The 20,126-nt window shown below is 41.6% G+C and overlaps 1 protein-coding gene and 1 long non-coding RNA gene across 2 annotated transcripts in view; one reads left to right on the top strand and one right to left on the bottom strand.

The window, feature by feature from the left end:
• LOC110520659 (uncharacterized) overlaps window positions 1–20,126 on the bottom strand; it is a 141,173-nt gene that overhangs the window by 32,980 nt on the left and 88,067 nt on the right. The window lies entirely within an intron of this gene.
• Window positions 12,559–20,126, top strand: part of LOC149984729 (uncharacterized) — a 13,330-nt gene continuing 5,762 nt past the window's right edge. The window contains exon 1 of the long non-coding RNA XR_016494918.1: window positions 12,559–12,722. This is a non-coding gene — a long non-coding RNA (uncharacterized LOC149984729). The remainder of the gene's footprint in view (window positions 12,723–20,126) is intronic.

Below are 20,126 nucleotides of genomic sequence, written 5' to 3'. Positions count from 1 at the left end.
AAACAGTCTGGGACTTGAAACAGTCTGGGACTTGAAACAGTCTGTGACATGAAACAATCTGGGACTTGAAACAGTCTGGAACTTGAAACAGTCTGTGACATGAAACAATCTGTGACTTGAAACAGTCTGTGACTTGAAACAGTCTGGAACTTGAAACAGTTTGGGACTTGAAACAGTCAGTGACTTGAAACAGTCTGGAACTTGAAACAGTCTGTGACTTGAAACAGTCTGTGACTTGAAACAGTCTGGAACTTGAAACAGTTTGGGACTTGAAACAGTCAGTGACTTGAAACAGTCTGGAACTTGAAACAGTTTGGGACTTGAAACAGTCAGTGACTTGAAACAGTCTGGAACTTGAAACAGTTTGGGACTTGAAACAGTCAGTGATTTGAAACATTCAGGGACTTGAAACAGTTTAGGACTTGAAACAGTCTGTGACATGAAACAGTCTGGGACTTGACACATTCAGGGACTTGACACATTCAGGGACTTGAAACAGTTTGGGACTTGAAACAGTCTGGGACTTGAAACATTCAGGGACTGTAAACAGTCTGGGACTTGAAACAGTCAGGGACTTGAAACAGTTTGGGACTTGAAACAGTCAGGGACTTGAAACATTCAGGGACTTGAAACAGTTTGGGACTTGAAACAGTCTGTGACATGAAACAATCTAGAACTTGAAACAGTCTGGGACTTGACACATTCAGGGACTTGACACATTCAGGGACTTGCACATTCAGGGACTTGAAACAGTTTGGGACTTGAAACAGTCTGGGACTTGAAACATTCAGGGACTGGAAACAGTCTGGGACTTGAAACAGTCAGGGACTTGAAACAGTTTGGGACTTGAAACAGTCAGGGACTTGAAACAGTTTGGGACTTGAAACAGTCTGGGACTTGAAACAGTCTGGGACTTGAAACAGTCAGGGACTTGAAACAGTCAGGGACTTGAAACAGTCTGGAACTTGAAACAGTTTGGGACTTGAAACAGTCTGGAACTTGAAACAGTCAGGGACTTGAAACAGTTTGGGACTTGAAACAGTTTGGGACTTGAAACAGTCTGGAACTTGAAACAGTCTGGGACTTGAAACAGTCAGGGACTTGAAACAGTCTGGAACTTGAAACAGTTTGGGACTTGAAACAGTCAGGGACTTGAAACAGTCTGGGACTTGAAACAGTCAGGGACTTGAAACAGTTTGGGACTTGAAACAGTCAGGGACTTGAAACAGTTTGGGACTTGAAACAGTCAGTGACTTGAAACATTCAGGGACTTGAAACAGTTTGGGACTTGAAACAGTCTGTGACATGAAACATTCAAGGACTGTAAACAGTCTGGGACTTGAAACAGTCAGGGACTTGAAACAGTTTGGGACTTGAAACAGTCAGGGACTTGAAACAGTTTGGGACTTGAAACAGTCAGTGACTTGAAACATTCAGGGACTTGAAACAGTTTGGGACTTGAAACAGTCTGTGACATGAAACAATCTGGAACTAGAAACAGTCTGGGACTTGACACATTCAGGGACTTGACACATTCAGGGACTTGACACATTCAGGGACTTGAAACAGTTTGGGACTTGAAACAGTCTGGGACTTGAAACATTCAGGGACTGGAAACAGTCTGGGACTTGAAACAGTCAGGGACTTGAAACAGTTTGGGACTTGAAACAGTCAGGGACTTGAAACAGTCTGGGACTTGAAACAGTCAGGGACTTGAAACAGTCAGGGACTTGAAACAGCCTGGAACTTGAAACAGTTTGGGACTTGAAACAGTCAGGAACTTGAAACAGTCAGGGACTTGAAACAGTTTGGGACTTGAAACAGTTTGGGACTTGAAACAGTCTGGAACTTGAAACAGTCTGGGACTTGAAACAGTCAGGGACTTGAAACAGTTTGGGACTTGAAACAGTTTGGGACTTGAAACAGTTTGTGACTTGAAACAGTCAGGGTCTAGGTCTAGGGGACTAGGTCTAGACTTCTACTGATCTAAAGGTCTAGAAGACTACTACTGATCTAGAGGTCTGGGAGACTACTACTGATCTAGAGGTCTAGGAGACTACTACTGATCTAGAGGTCTTGGAGACTACTACTGATCTAAAGGTCTAGGAGACTACTACTGATCTAGAGGTCTAGGAGACTACTACTGATCTAAAGGTCTAGGAGACTACTACTGATCTAAAGGTCTAGGAGACTACTACTGATCTAGAGATCTGGGAGACTACTACTGATCTAGAGGTTTAGGAGACCACTAGGGGTCTAGGAGACTACTACTGATCTAGAGGTCTAGGAGACTTATACTGATCTAGATAAATCAAGATGTTTATCATCATAAGTTACCTTTCCTTTTGGATTGCAGTGTCCGATTTTGTGCAAAAGAGAGTTAGATATTTTAACCATGCGCTCAATTTCATCCCTCCATTCATCCATGCGTTGTAACGCGATTCAAATGTAAAGGTCATTCCCAATTGTGTTACTGATTGAATCAAATCCAAACATTTGAGAAACAACCAATACAGACATTTGAGAACCAACCAATACAGACATTTGAGAAACAACCAATACAGACATTTGAGAAACAACCAATACAGACATTTGAGAAACAACCAATACAGACATTTGAGAAACAACCAATACAGACATTTGAGAAACAACCAATACAGACATTTGAGAAACAACCAATACAGACGTTTGAGAAACAACCAATACAGACATTTGAGAAACAACCAATACAGACGTTTGAGAAACAACCAATACAGACATTTGAGAAACAACCAATACAGACGTTTGAGAAACAACCAATACAGACATTTGAGAAACAACCAATACAGACGTTTGAGAAACAACCAATACAGACATTTGAGAAACAACCAATACAGACATTTGAGAAACAACCAATACAGACATTTGAGAAACAACCAATACAGACATTTGAGAAACAACCAACTCAATCATTTGAGAAACACCCAACTCAGACTTTAGAGAAGTTACAGTATATTGTTTCATTGAACAGCAATACCCATGTGTGTGTCTGCTGCAGGTAGAACATTTTATTACTGAGTCGACAAGCTTTTGAACAAATGCATTAGGTGTTGTTTCGGTGTTGCACATTGGACCACATCTATAGAGTGACAAGCTGGTTGATGCTGACTTAATGATGACATACAAAGCCTGGAAGAGGAATGGAGCAGCTCGATGCTGAGTTCAACATTTTGTTTGTGGTTGTTTAAATAAATGAATGGATATGTCGGAGATGTTGCCTCTAAATTGCTGAGATACAGAGAATCCATCTACAGTCATTGAATGGGCACTAGTTGTTCCAACTAGAGGGCAAGAGATAATTTGAAGCATTTGTCACCTCCTCCTCCTCCACACTTCTGACAATCACTGTTAAGTCCTCATTGGAAAAACAAACGTTACTTGATTGAATGTATTAGGGCGTATTTTCCGGTCTCCTGCCTGTTTACACATATCCCCTAGGAAAACTATAGGCCTATGAGCGTTAAGAAGTCTGATATAATCTGTGAGTAAAATAAATTTAAAAAATAATTAAAAAAACAATCTTATTAATGCTTCATTATTTACAGTGGGGCAAAAAAAGTATTTAGTCAGCCACCAATTGTGCAAGTTCTCTCACTTAAAAAGATGAGAGAGGCCTGTAATTTTCATCATAGGTACACTTCAACTATGACAGACAAAATAAGAAAAAAAATCTAGAAAATCACATTGTAGGATTTTGAATGAATTTATTTGCAAATTATGAGAGAAACTTAATAGTTTAGAGATGCGATCAAAATACTTATTATAGAGACGATTGGTTTTCCTAGCTGTTGGAGTACGACGTGTGTGAGATATCTTGCTTCCTTTACTTCCTTGATTGCAGTAATTAACAGGATAATTAGTCATACGTTTTTTTGTTGGAAAGTTACATTTTTTTGTTTCCAATCTGGGTAAAAAAATAACTTCTCTCTTATTTACTGGCTGACATTTTATTCTTCATGACAATAATAAAAACAGTTTACAAAGTGAGCTAAATGAATCTGTAACGGCAGATCTCCTCTTCGTCTGAAGAGGAGTAAGGATCGGACCAAGATGCAGCGTGGTAAGTGTTCGTGATAATTACTTTAATCAATAAACTGAACACAATGAAAAACAAAACAATAAACGTGAACATGAAGCGAATCCGAAACAGTACCGTGTGGCGACAAACACTGACAGGGAAGCAAACACCCACAAAACCCAGGCTACCCAGGTATGATTCTCAATCAGAGACAACTAACGACACCTGCCTCTGATTGAGAACCACACTAGGCCGAAACAGAAACCAAACACAGAAACACAAAACATAGACTGCCCACCCCAACTCACGCCCTGACCAACACTAAAACAAAGGAACTAAAGGTCAGAACGTGACAGAATCGCCTTGCCGCTTCAACTTGAAATGTGTAGCCATGTGCAAAAGATGAATCCCTAAGAACATTACACAGTGATATTGAAAATGTCAACTGTACGAAGGACTTAGGCTTGTCGCGTACCACGCCAGTAAAACAGAATCACTTTCTTTTATAAACTTCTAAAATACCCAATGTAGTGTGATCGTTCTTAGATGTGCCTTTAAAAAACAGCACAGCATTAAAAGCAGTGGAAAATCATTATGCTATTTAATGCTGCTCATTGCTTTGTCGATCAGGGGTCAGGAGTCTCACAGAGGATTGGGTCATCAGTATTGATCCATCATTTTATCTGTGAGTGATTCATCTGGCCTGCATGGTTCATGGTAATTGTAATGGTTTTGTGACTGGAGATATATATGGATGTAACAGGGTTCATTGTCACTCTAATGGTTGTGACAGCTACTTCTTCTGTGTCCGTGTTTTGTACATCAGGAACCTGAGATGTATCCTAAATGGTAACCTACACCCTATATAGTACTCTACGTTTGACCAGGGCATATTGGGATGTAGGGAATTGGTGCCGTTTGGGCCCAGGTAGGTCTCCTGACGAAACACTAATTTCCTGTCTGTGTTAGATAAATCAGGACCAGGACAACACGCATTTCCTGTCTGTGTTAGGTAAATCAGGACCACTCATTTCCTGTCTGTGTTAGGTAAATTAGACCCAGGACACCACTCATTTCCTGTCTGTGTTAGGTAAATTAGGACCCAGACACCACTCATTTCCTGTCTGTGTTAGGTAAATCAGGACCAGGACAACCCTCATTTCCTGTCTGTGTTAGGTAAATTAGACCCAGGACACCACTCATTTCCTGTCTGTGTTAGGTAAATTAGACCCAGCACACCACTCATTTCCTGTCTGTGTTAGGTAAATTAGACCCAGGACACCACTCATTTCCTGTCTGTGTTAGGTAAATTAGGACCCAGACACCACTAATTTCCTGTCTGTGTTAGGTAAATCAGGACCAATCATTTCCTTTCTGTTTTAGGTAAATTAGACCCAGGACACCACTCATTTCCTGTCTGTGTTAGGTAAATCAGGACCAGGACAACCCTAATTTCCTGTCTGTGTTAGGTAAATTAGACCCAGGACACCACTAATTTCCTGTCTGTGTTAGGTAAATTAGACCCAGGACTCCACTCATTTCCTGTCTGTGTTAGGTAATTCAGGACCAGGACATCTCCTGGGTGTGAAAGACAGTTTTCTACAGCCAGATTGATATTCACTTTCTTTTTGTTCGGGCTCTCTACTCTCTTTATTCTCTGTTCTCCGGCCTTGGCTCTGAAGTCAACAGCCTCGAGTACACAGAGCTGAATTAAGACAAGAGAGGAGATAAATGGGGGGATCACACACAGGCACATCTGCTAGGCACAGGGCTCAATAATATAATATAATAATAATGCTGATGGATTTGGGACAGATGAAGGAATCTAAATACATGAATTAGCTTTTTAAATAGGACCGTTATGAGTCGTTGACTTTAAACCTTCCTACAGGGTGAGCTAGGTTGTTACCTCTGGGTGAGTGAAGACAAAGCACAGTCAATAAGTAACATGAAGGATTAACGGAAGAGGAGAGGGGACGAGGAGAGACAGCCTTACTGACAGATAGTCAGTTGAGACATGGCTTCTCCTGACAGCTGCTAATTCTCCTCCTGTTGCCCTCCCGTTGTGAAGAGGGGGGGGCGATGTGATAATTATAATCTGCAATCAACTGAGGTTACGGAGGAACAGCCGAGCACAATCTTTTCTTCCTCGTTGTTGGTAGACTAGAGACATGACAGGTAAATCACTATGAGAGAGAGAGAGAGAGAGCAAGAGAGAGGGAGAGAGGGAAGAGTTGGAGAGAGAGAGGGGGAGCGGGGGGAGAGAGTAAGAGAGAGGAGAAGAGAGGATAAGAGAGGAGAAGAGAGGAGACGAGAGGAGACGAGAGGAGACGAGATCAATGGCAGAAGGTTGGATAACCAAGACATTTTTTCTAACTTGATGAAGCTCGGCTCCAACAACCCCGACGACCAAAATGGGAGAAGTTGAGACCTTTTCATTGACAGTATAGCTGCTCTCGTCACACAGAGACATGTGTCAGACGTGGACGATCGTCTACACCAGTTGCTAGTTGTACTGAGATAATGCAAGAAGCAGAGAGACACTTTATTTTACAACTGCAGCTCCTGTTAGACCTCGTAGTTATCAGATCCTTATCAGATCCATAAAATGCTTCTGTGTAAATAATGATTTGCTACAAATGGGACAGTGGTGTGCTATCATTTAAGATCTGTAGGCTGGTTTGTCAGGTTACGACCGGATCCCTTACCTATTGCCATTTTGTCATGATTACATCCTTTTTCTATGTAAATACTATGGTTTACGTTAGACTGGGAACTAATGTATAGGGATTTTTACATTTTATTTAACCTTTATATAACTCGACGAGTCAGTTAAAGAACAAATTCTTATTTTCAATGACGGCCTAGAAACAGTGGGTTTAACCGCCTTGTTCAGGGCGCAGAACGACAGATTTGTACCTTGTCAACTCAGGGATTTGAACATGAAACCTTTCGGTTGTTAGTCCAACGCTCTAATCACTAGGCTACGCTGCCGCCCCAAATACCCAAGGGTTGTGACAATACCAAAAACAATTAACGATATATTGCCATATCACAATATACACTACATGAGGCCAATTTTACACATTTATTTCATCACTCCCTCCCTTTGTAACAGTGTTTCACAACTCCAGTCCAACAGCAGGAGAGAGTGGGTCAGATATCTACCTACAGCAGGAGAGAGTGGGTCAGATATCTACCTACAGCAGGAGAGAGTGGGTCAGATATCTAACTACAGCAGGAGAGAGAGGTTTAGATATCTACCTACCTACAGCAGGAGAGAGTGGGTCAGATATCTACCTACAGCAGGAGAGAGTGGGTCAGATATCTACCTACAGCAGGAGAGAGAGGTTTAGATATCTACCTACCTACAGCAGGAGAGAGTGGGTCAGATATCTACCTACAGCAGGAGAGAGTGGGTCAAATATCTACCTACAGCAGGAGAGAGTGGGTCAGATATCCACCTACAGCAGGAGAGAGTGGGTCAGATATCTACCTACAGCAGGAGAGAGTGGGTCAGATATCCACCTACAGCAGGAGAGAGTGGGTCAGATATCTACCTACAGCAGGAGAGAGAGGTTTAGATATCTACCTACCTACAGCAGGAGAGAGTGGGTCAGATATCTACCTACAGCAGGAGAGAGTGGGTCAGATATCTACCTACAGCAGGAGAGAGTGGGTCAGATATCCACCTACAGCAGGAGTGTGGGTCAGATATCCACCTACAGCAGGAGAGAGTGGGTCAGATATCTGCCTACAGCAGGAGAGAGAGGGTCAGATATCTACCTCGCTACAGCAGGAGAGAGTGGGTCAGATATCTACCTACAGCAGGAGAGAGAGGGTCAGATATCTACCTCGCTGCAGCAGGAGAGAGTGGGTCAGATATCTACCTACTGCAGGAGAGAGTGGGTCAGATATCCACCTACAGCAGGAGAGAGTGGGTCAGATATCCACCTACAGCAGGAGAGAGTGGGTCAGATATCTACCTACAGTAGGAGAGAGTGGGTCAGATATCCACCTACAGCAGGAGAGAGTGGGTCAGATATCTACCTACAGCAGGAGAGAGTGGGTCAGATATCCACCTACAGCAGGAGAGAGTGGGTCAGATATCTACCTACAGCAGAGCTATGGGACCGGGTAAGTTAAGGCGTCTAAACATTTCTGTACTGAATTAATTAAAAAATACCACTACCTTTTAAAACCCATGTCTATCTTTATTTTTCAAACACAATTCAACGCAATCACAATTGCTTTTTGTCTTTTAATAATTTTAAGCATCTTTTAACACTGTCGTAAACCCTTGGCTCAACTTACCCCAAAGAAGACATTTTGACTCTATCAGCCCACACAGCTACAATGATGCACTGTCATGCTAGGTGCCAGCTGCCCAGTGACACGAGCCTGCCAGACGAGCTTAATGACTTCTATGTGCACTTCGAAGGAAAACAACACTGCTGCATGCATGAGAGTACCAGCTGTTCCAGACGACTGTGTGATCACGCTCTCCTTAGCCAATGTGAGTAAGACCTTTAAACAGGTCAACATTCACAAGGTCGCAGTGCCAGACGGATTACCAGGACATGTACTCAGAGCATGCGCGGATCAACTGGCATTTCTTCACTGACATTTTCAACCTCTCCCTGACCGAGTCTGTAATACCTACATGTTTCCAGCAGACCACCATAGTCCCTGTGCCCAAGAACACCAAGGTAACCTGTCTAAATGACTACTGACCCGTAGCACACATCTGTAGCCATGAAGTGCTTTGAAAGGCTGGTCATGGCTCAACACCATCATCCCATAAACCCTTTACCCACTCTAATTCGCATACCGCCCAAACATATCCACAGAAGACACAATCTCCAGTTCACTCCAGACTGCCCTTTCCCACCTGGACAAAAGGAAACCTACGTGAGAATGCTGTTCATTGACTACAGCTCAGTGTTCAACACCATAGTACCCTCAAAGCTCATCACTAATGTAAGGACCCTGGGACTAAACACCTCCCTCTGCAACTGGATCCTGAAATACCTGACGAGCCGCCCCCCAGGTGGTAAGGGTAGGCAATAACACATCTGGCACGCTGATCCTCAACACGGGGGCTCCTCAGGGTTAAGTGCTTTGTCCCCTCCTTTACCCTCCTTTACTCCCTGTTTGTCCCCTCCTTTACCCTCCTTTACTCCCTGTTTGTCCCCTCCTTTACCCTCCTTTACTCCCTGTTTGTCCCCTCCTTTACCCTCCTTTACTCCCTGTTTGTCCCCTCCTTTACCCTCCTTTACTCCCTGTTTACTTGTGACTGCGTGGCCAGGCACGACTCGAACACCATCAATAAGTTTGTTGTTGACACAATGGTGTCGTCGGCCTTGATCCCCAGCAACTCACCTATAGTGAGGAGGTCAGATGTGGTGTCCAGGACAACAACCTCTCCCTCAACGGGATCAAGACAAAAGAGATAATCATGGACTACAGGAAAAGGAGGGCCGAGTACTCCCCCATTCTCATCGATGGGGCTGTAGTGGAGCAGGTTGAGAGCTTCAAGTTCCTTGGTGTCCACATCACCAACAAACTATCATGGTCCAAACAAACCAAGACAGTCGTGAAGAGCGCACGACAAAACCTATTCCCCCTCAGGAGACTGAAAAGATTTGGCATGGGTCCTCAGATCCACATAAAGTTATAGAGCTGCGCCATCGAGAGCATAACCGCTGGTATGGCAACTGCTCGGCCTACGACTGGTAGGCGCTACAGAGGACTGTGCGTATGGCCGAGTACATCACTGTGGTCAAGCTTCCTGTCATCCAGGACCTCTATACCAGGCGGTGTCAAAGGAAAGCCCTAAATATTGTCAAAAACTCCAGCCACCCAAGTCATAGACTATTCTCCCTGCTACCGCACGGCAAGCGGTAACGGAACACCAAGTCTAGGTCCAAAAGGCTTCTTAACAGCTATTACCCCCAAGCCATAAGACTGTTAACTGCTAATCACATGGCTACCCGAACTATCTGCATTGACCCCCCCCCCCCCCCCGTTTTTATTGCTGCTGATTATCTCTGCATAGTCACTTTACCCCTACCTACATGTACAGTACCAGTCAAAATGTTGGACACACCTACTCATTTCAGTTTAGTTTTATTATTTTATACCTTGTAGATTAATAGTGAAGAAATCAAGACTTTGAATTAACATATATGGAATCATGTAGTAACCAAAAAAGTGATAAACAAATTAAAATACATGTTATATTTGAGATTCTTCAATGTAGCCACCCTTTGCCTTGATGACAGCTTTGCACACTCTTGGCATTTCCTCGGTACTGGTACCCTCTGCATATGTCATTGTTATGTTATTGTTACTCTTTTATTTATTTTTTACTGTATTTTATTTAGTAAATAGGTTAAGGGCTTTGTCAGTAAGCATTTCACAGAAAGGTCTACAACTGTTTTATTCAGCACGTGACAAATGATTTTATTTGAGGTTTAGGACCTCATAGAAGTTCATAGATGTATAGAACAATCTTAAAAGTGAGGCTGTTTTAAAAAAAAAATCTCAATATCAAATACTTTCTGGGTAACAATTATTAAGTACCTTACTGTGATTGTTTTCAATTTGAATGGTCAAAAGGAAATAAAAATACCTTCTAGGCAAAGAGCTCAAACTAGGACTTTTTTATTGGTCTGGGTGGGAGTGGTCTGAGTGGGGAGAGGAAAACTGAGCTGTTATTGGTCTAGGACTGTCCTGAAGTGGTCTGAGTGGGGAGAGGAAAACTGAGCTGTTATTGGTCTAGGACTGTCCTGAAGTGGTCTGAGTGGGGAGAGGAAAACTGAGCTGTTATTGGTCTAGGACTGTCCTGAAGTGGTCTGAGTGGGGAGAGGAAAACTGAGCTGTTATTGGTCTAGGACTGTCCTGAAGTGGTCTGAGTGGGGAGAGGAAAACTGAGCTGTTATTGGTCTAGGACTGTCCTGGAGTGGTCTGAGTGTTATTGGCGGAGAGGTTTGGAACCCTCTTTGTTATTGGTCTAATAACTAATTTACGGCCTCGTTATGACACGAGAAAGGTCAAAACTACATCCCACCACAACAGGCTGAAATTCCTGCTGGTCTTTTCAAACAGCCATTACACTAAAAGGGCAATATCATATTTTTCACAATTTCACAGTTTTATTCCAACCTCATATTGTGGAACAGTTGAGGAGAATTTGTTCTTAACTGACTTGCCAAGTTAATCTTGAAACTCTGGGGGCAGTATTTCATTTTTGGATGAAAAACGTTCCCGTTTTAAACGGGATATTTTGTCACGACAAGATGCTTGACTATGTATATAATTGACAGCTTTGGATAGAAAACACTCTGACGTTTCCAAAACTGCAAAGATATTGTCTGTGAGTGCAACAGAACTGATGTTACAGGCGAAACCCATATAAAAATCCAATCAGGAAGTGCCGCATTTTTTGAAAGCGCTTCATGCCAATGACTCCTTATATGGCTGTGAATGGGCTACGAATGAGCTTACGCTTTCTACGCATTCCCCAAGGTGTCTACAGCATTGTGAAGTATTTTTACGCATTTATGTTGAAGAAGCAAGTGGTCACATGATGGCTCCCGCAGAAAATCTTGCGTAAAGTACTGAGGTAGCCATTATTCCAATCGCTTCTTATGAGAAACCAATTGTCCCGACGGATATATTATCGAATAGATATGTGAAAAACACCTTGAGGATGGATCCTAAACAACGTTTGCCATGTTTCTGTTGATATTATGGAGCTAATTTTGAAAAAAGTTTGGAGTTGTAGTGACCGCATTTTCCGGTCGATTTCTCAGCCAAGCATGATGAAGAAACGGGAGCAATTTCGCCTACAAAAATAATATTTTTTGGAAAAAAGGAGCATTTGCTATCTAACTGGGAGTCTCCTGAGTGAAAACATATGAAGTTCTTCAAAGGTAAATGATTTAATTTGGTTGCTTTTCTTATTTTCATGAAAATGTTGCCTGCTGCCAGCAGAGCCTAGCCATAGCATTATGCCATGATAAACTTACACAAATGCTTGTCTAGCGTTGGCTGTAATGCATATTTTGAAAATCTGAGATGACAGTGTGATTAACAAAAGGCTAAGCTGTGTCTCAACATATTTAATTTGTGATTTTCATGAATAGGAAGATTTTCTAGGGACATTTATGGCTGCTGCGTTATGCTAATTAGTTTGAGGCGATGATTACGCTCCCGGATCCGCAAGCGGGATTGGTAGTATCAAGAAGTAAAAATATAGGCTGTATATATATATATTTTTATATATGCAAAAATGCAATAAATATGCTGTATATATAAAACACATGGAAATCACATGTTTGACTTCACTGGTCCTTTAAGATGATTTACTTCGGATGATGTACCAGTATCATAAAACCTCTGACACAATACATTCATTTGACATGGAGAAAAAATATTTGGGACGTAACTTCCTTCCCACTTTTTCCATGTTGTTTCTTCCTTCACAGACCCCATGAAATGATGCTGACATCTTCCTAAACCTTTGGTCTAATGAATTTGTTGGATGGTTTTTGAGAAACAAGGGATGGCTCAAATTCCCTCTTTGGCTCAACTTACCCCATTCTCCCCCAACACCTCACCTGATTCAACAAAACATCAGGCCCTCAATGAGTTGCATCAGGTTAGTTTGTCTGGGGCTACAACAAAGATGTGTGCTGTTGGGGGTACTGAATAAATGGAATTGTGAAAGCACTGCTTTATGGAGATTCCATGCCATTAAAACGAGTTTTCAGTGTGTTTTTAATCACAACTTCCTCAGACATCTCCAGGTATTCAAATTAAGGGATGCTACTGTAATGCATTCTGGGGCTTAAGTGAAGCAGTTAAAAAGATAGAGTGTCTGTGATGGGACTGAGAAACCAGACCCGAGTTAAATGAAGAATCATTCAAATATTGAGCGCTTGTGCTAGCCTGTCTAAGAGTGCCAGATGGGCGTGGTTTACAATTTTGGGACGATTCTATTGGTCCATGAAGCCTGGAAAGCTGAATCAAGCACAGATAAAAAAAAGTATTTAAAATGTATTTCCAATAGTATTTGAACCCAGGTCTGTGGTGAAATTGAAGAAATAGTCCTGATTTCCAGCTCACAGTTAGCTGCCCACCGCTGACGCCTGAGAAGAACGAATGAAGCAAATTAGTAAATCTCTCAGACCAAACGTCACAGCAGTTTGTGGGCACTGATCATTTTTTCCTCTTACTCTTCACATTCATTTTTTAGGTTATTTTAATTACGGTCAGGATGAGGACTGAGGAGGTATACCAGAATAACATGGCTGTTGTGTTCATCACTCATCACATTTTGTTGGCTTCAGTGCTTGTTTTGAATACATCATATTGCATCATTGCGTGAGATTGTTTGGTCCTAGGCTGTAAACATTCCAGCGTTTTCCAGTCCCCTGTGGGGAGAGTTGTCTGGTAATGGCTGAAGAAGGTCCAACTCATTAACAACAGAGACAGAGTAGGGAAGAGAGGGAGTTTAACCACAAGGAGAGGGAGTTTAACCACAAGGAGAGGGAGTTTAACCACAAGGAGAGGGAGTTTAACCACAAGGAGAGCGAGTTTAACCACAAGGAGAGGGAGTTTAACACTATTTGTTGTCACCCAGGATGCCTGTAAACCAATCAAATCGTATGGATCTAATTCTCCACTGGATTCTGGATATTTTATTTATGGAATAAGTCATCAAAGTATTTCTGATTAACAGTTATTTTTCTTGTTTAGATAGTAGATCAACAAACAGTGGATCAAGTACTTCTGATGGTCACTGACTTAAGACCTGAGGTCTCTCTCTCTCTCTCTCTCTCTCTCTCTCTCTCTCTCTCTCTCTCTCTCTCTCTCTCTCTCTCTCTCTCTCTCTCTCTCTCTCTCTCTCTCTCTCTCTCAATTCAATTCAATTCAATTCAAGGGCTTTATTGGCATGGGCAACATGTGTTAACATTGCCAAAGCAAGTGAGGTAGATAATATATAAAGTGAATATATATAGTGAAATAAACAATAAAAATGAACAGTAAACATTACACATACAGAGGTTTCAAAACAATGATATTATATATATTATATATATATACAGTGTTTTAACAATGTACAAATGGTAAAGGACACAAGATAAAATAAATAAGCATAAATATGGGTTGTATTTACAATGGTGTGGGTTCTTCACTGGTTGGGGCCAAATAACATTCTAGTTTTCTACGTTTTTTTGTTAATTCTTTCCAATGTGTCAAATAATTATCTTCTTGTTTTATAATGATTTGGTTGGGTCTAATTGTGTTGCTGTCCTGGGGCTCTGTGGGGTGTTTGTGTTTGTGAGCAGAGCCCCAGGACCAGCTTGCTTAGGGGACTCTTCTCCAGGTTCATCTCTCTGTAGGTGAAGGCTTTGTTATGGACACTTTGGGAATATACAGTGCCTTGCGAAAGTATTCGGCCCCCTTGAACTTTGCGACCTTTTGCCACATTTCAGGCTTCAAACATAAATACAGGATATATATTTATTTATATTTAGTATAGTCAATTGTAATTTGTGGTCCGTATATTTGATCATTTCATTGAGGATACCATCAACACCACAGGCTTTTTGGGGTTGGAGGGTTTGCATTTCGTTGTGAAGTTCATTCAATGCAATTGGAGAATCCAGTGTGTTCTGGTCGTCTTTCATAGTTGATTCTAAGATTTGTATTTGATAATGTATATGTTTTTGCTGTTTGTTCTTTGTTATAGAGCCAACAAGATTGGAGAAGTGATTCATCCATACATCTCCATTTTGGATAGATAATTCTTCGTGTTGTTGTTTGTTTAGTTTTTCCAATTTTCCCAGAAGTAGTTAGAGTCTATGGATTCTTCAATTACATTGAGCTGATTTCTGACGTGCTGTTCCTTCTTTTTTCGTAGTGTATTTCTGTATTATTGCTATTGCTTGTATTTCAGTATTGTTTTAGTGATTCACCATAGTTAAGGCGTAAACTCAAGTTCTGGGTCTCTGTGTTTTTGCCCCCTCTCTCTCTCTCTCTCTCTCTCTCTCTCTCGCTCTCTCTCTTTTCACTCTCTCTCTCTCTCTGGTCAGGAACTCTCTCAAAACTCTCTCTTTCATTCACTCTTACACACTCTCTCTCTCATCTGTCTTCCACAAAGCATCTTCCAGTTGATTTATGTCATACTAAAGCTGTGAGTAGTTTAATCTCAGGTTCAATTTCCAATCCCCTGTGAAGCATGGGCTAAATCTCCACAGTGTGTCTATGGCTGTACTCACCTCGCAGGCAGACAGGCAAACGGGCAAATGGGCAGAAATGCAGACAGACAGACAGGCAGACAGACAGGCAGGCAGACGGAGAGGCAGACAGATGGATAGACAAGTTCCTCCCTAAACACGAGTGTTTCAAATCAAATGATTCTTTATGTAACATCTAGTGGGCTTATTTCCCTGCTGTATAATGACAAGATACATTCTGCCACAGATACATTCTGCCACAGAGAGACAGACTGTGTAATCAATCTAAGATACATTCTGCCACAGAGAGACAGACTGTGTAATCAATCTAAGATACATTCTGCCACAGAGAGACAGACTGTGTAATCAATCTAAGATACATTCTGCCACAGATACATTCTGCCACAGAGAGACAGACTGTGTAATCAATCTAAGATGCATTCTGCCACAGAGAGACAGACTGTGTAATCAATCTAAGATACATTCTGCCACAGAGAGACAGACTGTGTAATCAATCTAAGATACATTCTGCCACAGTGAGACAGACTGTGTAATCAATCTAAGATACATTCTGCCACAGATACATTCTGCCACAGAGAGACAGACTGTGTAATCAATCTAAGATACATTCTGCCACAGAGAGACAGACTGTGTAATCAATCTAAGATACATTCTGCCACAGAGAGACAGACTGTGTAATCAATCTAAGATACATTCTGCCACAGTGAGACAGACTGTGTAATCAATCTAAGATACATTCTGCCACAGAGAGACAGACTGTGTAATCAATCTAAGATACATTCTGCCACAGATACATTCTGCCACAGAGAGACAGACTGTGTGATCAATCTAAGATACATTCTGCCACAGAGAGACAGACTGTGTAATCAATCTAAGATACATTCTGCCACAGAGAGACAGACTGTGTAATCAATCTAAGATACATTCTGCCACAGTGAGACAGACTGTGTAATCAATCTAAGATACATTCTGCCACAGAGAGACAGACTGTGTAATCAATCTAAGATACATTCTGCCACAGAGAGACAGACTGTGTAATCAATCTAAGATACATTCTGCCACAGAGAGACAGACTGTGTAATCAATCTAAGATACATTCTGCCACAGAGAGACAGACTGTGTCATCAATCTAAGATACATTCTGCCACAGTGAGACAGACTGTGTAATCAATCTAAGATACATTCTGCCACAGAGAGACAGACTGTGTAATCAATCTAAGATACATTCTGCCACAGTGAGACAGACTGTGTAATCAATCTAAGATACATTCTGCCACAGAGAGACAGACTGTGTAATCAATCTAAGATACATTCTGCCACAGATACATTCTGCCACAGAGAGACAGACTGTGTAATCAATCTAAGATACATTCTGCCACAGAGAGACAGACTGTGTAATCAATCTAAGATACATTCTGCCACAGTGAGACAGACTGTGTAATCAATCTAAGATACATTCTGCCACAGATACATTCTGCCACAGAGAGACAGACTGTGTAATCAATCTAAGCTGATTGTTACGCAGCAAAGCCCTGTCGTCTGATTGTGTCTTCAGGATGTCTAGGGTCTTGTTGCCTGTGTGTGTGTGTGCATTCACTCGAGTGTCTCACAATGGGTGTGTAGTGTTTCTCCAACACAGCCTGACCTTGTGGTGAGTCTGTTTACCGTTCTCTCTCTCTCTCTCTCTCTCTCTCTCTCTCTCTCTCTCTCTCTCTCTCTCTCTCTCTCTCTCTCAGGGGATTTATTGGCATGGGGAACATTGCCGAAGCAAGTGAGGTAGATAATATACAAAAGTGGAATAAACAATAAAAATGAACAGTAAACATTGCATTCACAGAAGTTCCAAACTGTGATGGCTCACTGTCGTATTTTACCCAGTAGATATGAAGTTAGCCCTCCAATTCTTTGTGGATTTGAGTAATCTGAGGGAAATATTTGCCTCTAATATGGTCATACATTGGGCAGGAGATTATGTCTGCCTACTTCGATGTCTGCCTACATCGACCTTTCTCAATAGCAAGGCTATGTTCACTGAGTCTGTACATAGTCAAAGCTTTCCTTAAGTTTGGGTCAGTCACAGTGGTCAGGTATTCTGCCACTGTGTACTCTCTGTTTAGGGTCAAATAACATTCTAGTTTGCTCAGTTTTTTTGTTAATTCTTTCCAATGTGTCAAATAATAATCTTCTTGTTTGCACATGATTTGGTTGGGTCCAATTGTGTTGCTGTCCTGGGGCTCTGTGGGGTGTGTTTGTGAACAGAGCCCCGGGACCAGCTTGCTTAAGGGGGCTCTTCTCCAGGTTCATCTCTCTGTAGGTGATGGCTTTGTTATGGAAGGGTTGGGAATCGCTTTCTTTTAGGTGGTTGCAGAATCTCTCTCTGCTCTCTCTATATCTATCTCTCTCTCACTCTATATCTATCTCTCTCACTCTCTATCTATCTCTCTCACTCTCTATATATCTCTCTCACTCTCTATCTATCTCTCTCTCACTCTCTATATATCTCTCTCTCTCTCACTCAAATCTCTCTCTCTCTCTCTCTCTCTCCTCTCCTCTCCTCTCCTCTCCTCTCCTCTCCTCTCCTCTCCTCTCCTCTCCTCTCCTCTCCTCTCCTCTCCTCTCCTCTCCTCTCCTCTCCTCTCCTCTCCTCTCCTCTCTCTCTGAGCGGTTCACATCATTTGACTCTGGGACCGACCGTGGGTCTCTGTCATAACCTACACAGGGCCCAGTAATCCAACAGAAGGCCTAACTGCTGTACACACACTTCAAAGGCAGCTGAAACAATCCTTGGCTTTGATGAAAGGATATGTGATTACAATTCCATGTCAGCCAGGCCCCTCCCATCCCCCCTAGATGTAGAACAGAGAGAGAGAGAGAGAGAGAGAGAGGAAGGAATGTTGGAGAATTCTAGAACTCTAAAATAATTCTAATGACCTACTTCAGTACGCCTGGATCATTCTATTCCAGCAGCCAGCAGAATGCAGAATAATAGCAGTCATAATTACAACAACAGTGGAGAGTTTAGGTACAGCAGTGTATTACAGGAATGAATGTGAAATCAAATAGACATAACTAATCAAGGCTTTTCTATTTGAAAGCAGCTTTGCTTGATCTTACCCAGTGGTGCTCAGCTTGTTTTGCCTCTGGACTCAAATTGAACCAAGTTGTATTTATTTTTGTTAAAATGCAATCTAGGAAAACAGTTTTTTTTATGCTACATTGACAATAAATGTAAGCAATTATATTAGACAAGGGAACAACATTCCCACCTTAATCATTGTCAATTGTTCCATGTTGCTCGTAATCTTAATGAAGCACATTGGCAAGCTCACTTGTTTGCAATGGTGGGAAAAGTATTCCATTTTCAATACTTAAAAATAGAAAATTACTCCTGGACTAAAAGTATTTGGTTTTAAATATACTTAAATATCAAAATTAAACTTAATTGTTCAAATATACGTAGGTATCAAAAGTACAAGTATAAATCATTTCTTATTCCTTATATTAAGCCAAACAAATGTATTGTTTTTAAAGTTTATCGATAGCCAGGGTCTATCCACACTCCAACACTCAGACATCATTTACAAATAAAGCATTTGCGTTTCGTGAGTCCGCCAGATCAGAGGCATTAGGGATAAGTGTGTGAATTGATCCATTTAAACAGGCAACAACAGACACATTTAAACAGGCAACAACAGACACAATTAAACAGGCAACAACAGACACATTTAAACAGGCAACAACAGACACATTTAAACAGGCAACAACAGACACAATTAAACAGGCAACAACAGACACATTTAAACAGGCAACAACAGACACATTTAAACAGGCAACAACAGACACAATTAAACAGGCAACAACAGACACATTTAAACAGGCAACAACAGACACATTTAAACAGGCAACAACAGACACATTTAAACAGGCAACAACAGACACAGTTAAACAGGCAACAACAGACACAATTAAACAGGCAACAACAGACACATTTAAACAGGCAACAACAGACACAGTTAAACAGGCAACAACAGACACAGTTAAACAGGCAACAACAGACACAGTTAAACAGGCAACAACAGACACATTTAAACAGGCAACAACAGACACATTTAAACAGGCAACAACAGACACATTTAAACAGGCAACAACAGACACATTTAAACAGGCAACAACAGACACATTTAAACAGGCAACAACAGACACATTTAAACAGGCAACAACAGACACATTTAAACAGGCAACAACGGACACATTTAAACAGGCAACAACAGACACATTTAAACAGGCAACAACGGACACATTTAAACATGCAACAACAGACACATTTAAACAACAGACACATTTAAACAGGCAACAACAGACACATTTAAACAACAGACACATTTAAACAGGCAACAACGGATACCATTAAAGAAGTACATCCACTGACTAATCACATTGTGAATTTAAAAGATTGAGATTATGTAAGTTTTAGACTCCTGATAAGGAAGCTGCTCTACTGTGTGTGTGTGTGTGTGTGTGTGTGTGTGTGTGTGTGTGTGTGTGTATGTGTGTGTGTGTGTGAGAGCATGAGTGTGTGTTAGAGGTCGACCGATTAATCGGAATGGCCGATTAATTGGGGCCCGATTTAAAGTTTTCATAGCAATCGGTGATCGGCATTTTTGGACACCGATTGTGGCCGATTACGTTGCACTCCACGAGGAGACTGCGTGGCAGGCTGACTACCTGTTATGCGAGTGCAGCAAGGAGTCAAGGTAAGGTGCTAGCTAGCATTAAACGTATCTTATAAAAAACAATCA

Source organism: Oncorhynchus mykiss, chromosome 3 (assembly GCF_057628025.1).
Source record: "Oncorhynchus mykiss isolate SJ-2025 chromosome 3, ASM5762802v1, whole genome shotgun sequence".
Taxonomy (NCBI): domain Eukaryota; kingdom Metazoa; phylum Chordata; class Actinopteri; order Salmoniformes; family Salmonidae; genus Oncorhynchus; species Oncorhynchus mykiss.
This window is presented reverse-complemented; position numbering and strand designations above follow the sequence as displayed.